Below are 8,020 nucleotides of genomic sequence, written 5' to 3'. Positions count from 1 at the left end.
CTCCAAGCATTTTCCCATCTGCGTAAATTCGGATGTGCTGCATACATCCCGATCTCACCACCACATCGGACATCTATGGGCCCACACAGGAGGTTGGGGATCTATGTGGGGTACAAATCGCCGTCGATTCTTAAGTACCTGGAACCCCTGACTGGGGATATGTTCACAGCCCATCACGCTGATTGCATATTTAATGAGGAACATTTCCGGCATTAGGGGGAGATTTCAAGTACCAGAAAGAATGCCCGGAAATTGATTGGAATGCTCATTCCATTTCATCCTCTGATCCACGTACCCATGAGACCGAACTTCAAGTTCGAAAGATCATTAATTTGCAACATCTTGCAAATAATCTGCCAGATTCATTTACTGATTTGAAAGGTGTTACAAAATCCTTAAACCCGGCCAGAAACGCGCCAGAAAGAGTGGAGGTACCAATAAAAACCACTCAACTCCCTATCCCTAAAAAGAGGGGGAGTAGTACGGCCTCTGACCCGGAGCATGTTTCTAGCAAGCAGCAAAGGAAATCGAGGAGAAAAACCTCGGAGTCAGTAAATGCAGGTCAACTCAACGTTGACAAACACCTGATGGGTAGTATACACCCAGTGGAAGGGCAACCTCCACAACCCAGTTCCAGTGTGCACAAACTGACTGGGACATCGAAACACCCAGACTCGATCGTATTGGGAAATCACGAAGAGTCACTAGGGGTGCAGGAAATTTCCATCAAGTATGTTGATTCTGGAGAATCATTTGACCGTAAGACTACAACTGTCGACATATATTTTGCTAAAAAGATTGCAGATACCCTTCTCACTGATCATGATCCAAGGTCTATCGTTGAGTGCCAAAAGCGCTCCGACTGGCCTAAATGGAAGGATGCAATCCAAGCAGAAATTGCCTCGTTTAACAAAAGAAAGGTATTCGCTGAAGCAATACCTACACCTCCCAGTGTTTTCCCTATGGGATTCAAATGGGTTTTTCTCCAGAAACGGAATGAGAACAATGAGGTGGTGAGATATAAAGCAAGGGTCGTAGCACAAGGTTTCACGCAGAAATCCGGCATTGATTTCACTGAAACATATTCTCCAGTAATGAGTGCAACCACTTTCCGATATCTTATATCTTTGGCAGTGCAAAATCGTCTATCTATGCAGTTGATGGACGTTGTGACCGCATATCTTTATGGGTCACTAGATTCGAACATATATATGAAGGTTCCTGATGGAATCTCTGTCCCAAATAAAAATGCAAAACGCAACATGTATTGTGTAAAGCTGAATAAGTCACTATATGGCTTAAGGCAGTCGGGACGGATGTGGTACAACCGACTCAGTGAGTTCCTTCTTCGGAAAGGTTACTCCAATAGTGCTGATTGCCCATGTGTTTTCATCAAGAAGTCCTCTACAAGATTTTGCATCATTTCTGTGTATGTTGATGATCTCAACATCATTGGCAGCACACCAGACATTGATGAAGCACGCAATCAACTAAAGATGGAATTTGAGATGAAGGATTTGGGTAAAACCAAATTTTGCTTAGGTAATCAACTTGAGCATCTTCCCTCAGGAATCATGGTACACCAATCTGCCTATATCCAGAAAATATTGGAGAAATTCAATATGGACAAATCCTATCCATCTAAAACTCCCATGGTGGTTCGATCTCTAGACGTAGAGAAAGATCCGTTCAGACCAAGGGATGATGGAGAAGAGGTGTTGGGACCTGAAGTTCCATACCTTAGTGCTGTTGGAGCGCTTATGTATCTTGCAAATTGCACAAGACCTGATATTGCATTTGCAGTGAATCTACTTGCTAGACATAGCGCAGCTCCCACCAAACGTCATTGGTCTGGAGTGAAGAATATCTTTCGATATCTCCAAGGCACAAAGGATCTTGGCCTATTTTTCCAGTTCTAGAAAAATCAGGACTCTGATGTGATTGGATATGCAGATGCCGGCTATTTGTCTGATCCCCATAATGCCAGATCTCAGACCGGCTTCGTTTTCCTACATGGTGGCATTGCTATATCATGGAAGTCTTCGAAACAGGCTCTGGTGGCAACATCTACCAATCATTCTGAAATAATTTCATTATTTGAAGCAACATGCGAATGTGTATGGCTTCGTAGAATGATAAACCACATACAACACTCATGTGGAATGGGTTCGATAAAATCACCTATCATTATCTATGAAGATAATGCGGCCTGTGTTGCGCAAATGCAAACAGGATACATCAAGAGTAATATCGCCAAGCATATTTCTCCTAAATGGTTTTTCCCCATAATCTTCAGAAAAGCGGGGAAATAAGCATTCTGCAAGTCAAATCATGCGACAACCTTGCTGATTTATTTACCAGTCTCTACTAAATTCTACATTCCAGAAATGTGTTCATGGAATTGGTATGCGAAGACTTAGGGACTTGCAGGTGTCAGGGGGAGTCTCTTCTTGATATCCTCATTTTAATAACATCACATTATGCTATCTTTCTTTATGAGTATATGTTTCATGATCTCATCAAAGATTTTATGAAGAACTTTTGAAGGAGAACCTTTTAAGATGATAGAGCTTCCCGGACAATCGTGAAGATGATCTACATGGTCAAGCATAGATTAGGGGGAGTGTTAAAAATAATTCTGTAATTAGGGGAAAATCTCCCCTTGCCCAAAACCGTCGTTGCGGTTTGTCCCGCAACCGACGTCTCCCTTCGATCTCCTGGAACCGACGCCTCCTCGAGGGATCGTCGTGTCTCTTCGGGAGATATAAAAGGGGGCCTGTAACCATCGATCAATGGATTCGATCATTCTGATTCAAAACAGATAGCAAACAACTATTTTCAGTAATCATATATATAGCTTGTATTTGGTTTGTTTATTTTATTATACCATAGATATCATGATAAACTTTTAATCGCTTAATGAGAATGTTTTGTTCACTCAAAATTGAGTGCCTGATAGTCTGATTAGATTGTGTATGTGAAAAATATGCAACAGGAATATGCAGCTGCACCTAAAAAATGACATTGTTTCCTTGGGGTGTAGACAAAATATACAGCTGCACTTTACCACAAGATGGTTACTATGGTACTTTCTGGGGATGTGTATAGAGGAATCCCCCATGTATTTAGGTTGTTTGCATAACTATTACTCTTCTCTAATTTCTGACTTGGTGATAATTCAAAACATACATTCTCTTTTGAAATAAAAAGATAGGGCCAAAATTGTGTTGTGCTCTATCAACAAAACTATGCTCTCCTAAACCTGAATGAACCAGACGTGGAAAGACATCTGAGTTTCGGTTGTGGTGTTTCAACATGAGTTTAGAGCGTTAATGCTCTGGTGATGTGAGGAGGTGAAGCTGTATGCTACCAGATCGCAGATATTTCTTGGTACATATGCATTTAAAGAAAAGATGGGTGTGTGTGTAACTGTGATAGATGGTTCTACTGGTATATTATTGGATATATATACAAGAAGTGTTGGTAAGGAAATCAAAATACAAGATACAAGAGAATGCTGCAACAGCCAAGGTTCCAAAGTATATTGAAGGTGCTCGCAAGCTTCCTTGGACTGGTTCTTACATAAATGCTTCTGAATGTCATCTCTCCTACATGGTGCTGGTTAATGCCATCTTTTGTATGCAAAATACATGGAGGGCATACAACCTATACCTCATAGTAACGAGGTAATAGAAGCTGGCAGTACAATTATCATGTATCTGCGTGAGTCTGGAAGGTCAGATACGTTGTTCCGCAAGACAGACGTCAACTTTTTAAGTGGCATCATAGTGGGCCCAGAACTTGTTGATGAAGCCAATGATAGGTTGATTGTAGTGATAGGGCATTAGACGTAATGCTAGATGTAACCCTAGACAGTCAACTGTCCAGTCTTTAATCACTTTTGTTTTGGAGCATTTTTGTTTTTTTGTCATAGGGTTATACGTGCACGCTTACTAGTTTCATAAAAGAATGCGGTTTGGGGTATGGGTCAGGCTCGACGTGGATGCAGTAGACGCGACCCGCCCAGTATGCGGCGTGCAGGCCGTGAGAGTGACAACGAAGAGCCCAAAACTGGGCTGGACACTGAAAGCCCACGATGGGTTAAATAAATGGGAGGACGTCTATTTTTTAAGGGAAATTAAAAATGAATTATTAACGCGCGCGCACACACGCATATTCTATTTTTAACACATATACAATACATCTTGTAGGTGAGTTATATATTATTTATTTTTATGAGAGAATGACTTCATTTTTGCGCTACAAAAAAGCGGACCCACAATAGCAAATTGTAGGTCCAATTATCCGCATATTTGTTTTCTGTGTAGCACAGAAATAAAAATATGCATTAAAAATATTATATAGTTCACACATATATATGTTTGATGTACAAAAAATCGTGATATTCCCGCCAAAAAAATTGTGATATTATTTTTTGATCTAAAATATTATTTGCATTTTTTTCGTAAGTCGAGCTTCGTCGAGTCAGGTAGCTATTTTGAATTTCTGACACACCATTAGAAGGAAGGTAGATGGCACCATAGATTTTTGGTTGGGAGTAGGGAAAGGTTTTTTTTTCGTTCTTTCTGGAATGCTGTAACTGTGCCTCCGGATATCATTTTGCTCTTTCTTTCTCTATTGTATGGATAGTTAACAAAATCATGATGATGACATTTTACTCTTTGGCATGTTATCACACCGCTTTAGTTTGTAGCATGTTATCACACCGCTTTAGTTTGCAGCACAGATTGTGCGCATGCTTTTGATTTTCCTTTTATGTATGTAAGGAATTTGCGCATGTTTGGGGAGATTTTTGGAGTTTGCAAAAGTGAAGTGAAGATAGTCTTTTACAGTATATAATATTGAGATCTGCTGAAAAACAAAAATAAAAATTGGAGAAGTGGGGTATCGATCCCCATACCTCTCGCATGCTAAGCGAGCGCTCTACCATCTGAGCTACATCCCCATATTGACTAAATTATATGGCAAATTTATTAATCCTGTATACCTTCTCAACATACCTGACCATGAAGCTTCGATTTTGGGCCAACCAATGTTTCGATAGATAGTTGCAGCAGCGTTCAGTTGTGTGCGAAAATGTATGCAATTTTTCTTGCATTGTTCTTCTCTAGATATTCATTCATAAACAGGACTGTGAATATAGTATCATTGAATCATGATGCATGACCAGCAAGGGGCTCTTTCCTAAATGGAAAACCTGTTGTGTGATCTTTATGATGACCTAATTGAGAGGATATAGTACAATCAGTGTTAAATTAAACACCATCTGGATTGCTCATTGTGTAGCTTAAGACACGGGCTTTAGACTTAAGACAAGGTGGGTGGTTAAAAAAATGTTATGAATAAAATATGAGTTACTAGTTTGCAATGTCATTTTATGTGATACTACCAATTTGGTGATGTCTGCATCACATACTATGCATGAACGTTTGCGTGTCTAACAGTTGTTAGATTATATAGGATTGCATCGATTTTGTTAATCATTTAGACAATATTGGCAGTTATAATAAATATCAAAACCAAAAGATTATCTAGGAGTAATCTACTAACATTTTATATTCAAGTGTCGACAGTGTTGTTGACAACTTTTGCATGAATGACTTACACAAGTCCTAATTTCCGTGGACAGTGTACCGCTGCCAATTTGCCGGCAAGAGATTCAGTCAGCTGCTGGTTACCGCTGGTTTCTCTGCTTGGGTCGTTATTACTTCCATAAGTCAGGGGAGCTTGCCATTTGGCCGCCCGCTCCCGGCAAACAGAACAAGGGATTGCAATTTGGCAAAGTCTCCATTATGAAAAGGCCGGCCAGTAGAAAAATGGCCTTATCCCCTTCTTTTTTCAGGGAAAAAAAATAGTTGACAGGTGCAGAACCCGGCCACATTTTGTTGAAGGTGAGTTCATGAGCAGAGTTGCTGCATACTGCGCTCCGCTTCCGTGGACACGAACTGGATAGTCGTATCTTCCTCCATATCCCAGCTACGTACACAGGGATCGTGGACGCCGAAGAAGAAATTGAGCGTTGGAGTTGTGAAATCAATGCCAGACCTGACTCCTTCCTTCGCGTAACAGCGGAGATGCAGGGTCAGATGGGCAGCACCAGCACAGCACTCTCTTGCTCCTGAGATCGCACAGGCATCACTGCACGCATTCGGGTTTTCTTTCTTCCTCTTCCTCTTTTTTGTTGTTGCAAGAGGCATTCGGTTTTGTTTCTCTGCATCAACACATGCAACAGCTTCACAGTTAAGGGATTGTTTAGAGCTGGAGAGGGTACAACAGTACTACTTCCAGACAGCTTAGAACCTTCTGAATGTAATTCCAGCGAAATGAAACAGAAGACAAACTTTATGTATCCTGAGCCACAGACAGCAAACTCTACGCAGCTCACATCCTGGGCATTTTGGTAACAACACAATGGGGTGCAATCTTATACTTCCTCCGTCCCAAAATTATTGTCTTAGATACGGATGTATCTAATACTAAAACGTGACTTGATACATCCGTATCTAGACAAATCTAAGACAAGAATTTTGGGACGGATGGTGTATCCGCCAAGAGTAATGAGATCCTGACAACTACATGTGCTGATCATGTGGCACAAATTCAACTCTTATAGCACCACCGCAGCCTTGCTATCTTTTCAACATACTACATATGAGAAGGACTTCGGTACAACCCCCCCAATAAACGTATAAGGGGTAGTATTGTCCAGACTAAATTATGTATTAGTGTACCCCCCGTCCGTCGTAGGCCGGCCGCCCGTGTACGTTGCGCCCCGTACTCCCTCGTCGTACGCGTGTGGTTCGGTAGTGCGATCGGGAAAGGAAAATACGCCCCACCCCGACACCCTATCTCCACGTACGAAACCCTAGCGGCATCAACGCCGCCGTGGTCCACCGCCGTCACGACGTCGGGCGGCGTCCATAGTCACCCACGCGCCGTGAAACCGACACCCCATCCCCGCCTAGGAAACCATAGCGGCATCAACGCCGCCGTGGTCCACCGCCGTCACGACGTCGACCCCGACGTGCCCGTCTAGTCGCGAGCACCGACGGCGTTCGTAGTCACCCACACGCCGTGTCGCTGGTGAAACGCCCAACGCTCCCGTGAACGTTCTGTCCTGGTACGCGCCCTGCACGACGTGGGTGGCAGCAACGCATCGGCGTCGACCCCAGGCGAGGACCCCTCGACGGCGCACAGTAGGTTAGGATGGTTCTTTTTGTTCTTTTTTTGATTTGTCCATTGCATTTTTGTGCATTTTTTTATGCAAAATGATTCCCTACTTAGGTAAATAAGAGAGGAGAGTAGTGACCTCTTAATGACCTCATAATGATTTTGTATGTTCAAATTTGTATGCATGCCACATAGTCATGTCACTGTTGACGAATTTACTGTATTCGCGATGATGTTTTGTGGAATGTTGGCATTGATCTCACACCTTATTTGTATGTGCATAGATGGAGCAAGTAACCGGATACGCCAGTGATGATTCCGGTAGCGATAATGGATCCTTGTCATTGAATGCGAACCAACCTCTCGGAGACAACTATATGAGTCAGGATGAATCGTACAGTGGTAATGTAAGTGCCTTCAATGTTGACCAAAACATATTGAATACAAACTAGTTATTTGACACTAACATGTCCTTTTAAATTTGTACAGCTACATGGCAATGCTGACGATGAGGAATATGATATAGATGAACAATTTTATGCAGATAGTGTGAGCCAGGTATGTTGAAAAAATTGTAGAGAAATGATTGACATTAAAATTGTATGACCACTTATGTTACTTTACATGTGCACAGATAAATGCTAATGGTGACAATGAGCGTAATAATATAGATGATGACAATGCCGAGAGCGAGGTTGATGCATCTCGTAGTGTGAGCGGTAGCCAAGTAAGTTCTTTACATTATTTATGGTTAGTAACAATACAAGAACAGATTGACATGCAAGGTTATATGTCATATTTTGCAGGGAGGTGTTGATGGTCCTAGCGG

The 8,020-nt window shown here is 41.9% G+C and overlaps 1 non-coding gene across 1 annotated transcript; it reads right to left on the bottom strand.

The window, feature by feature from the left end:
• Window positions 1-4,893: 4,893 nt before the first annotated feature.
• On the bottom strand, window positions 4,894-4,966 carry TRNAA-AGC (transfer RNA alanine (anticodon AGC)). Its single transcript has one exon. It is a non-coding gene; the product is annotated as a tRNA-Ala (tRNA).
• Window positions 4,967-8,020: the final 3,054 nt, after the last annotated feature.

The sequence above is a fragment of the Triticum aestivum genome, chromosome 6A (assembly GCF_018294505.1).
Source record: "Triticum aestivum cultivar Chinese Spring chromosome 6A, IWGSC CS RefSeq v2.1, whole genome shotgun sequence".
NCBI classification, from domain to species: domain Eukaryota; kingdom Viridiplantae; phylum Streptophyta; class Magnoliopsida; order Poales; family Poaceae; genus Triticum; species Triticum aestivum.
This window is presented reverse-complemented; position numbering and strand designations above follow the sequence as displayed.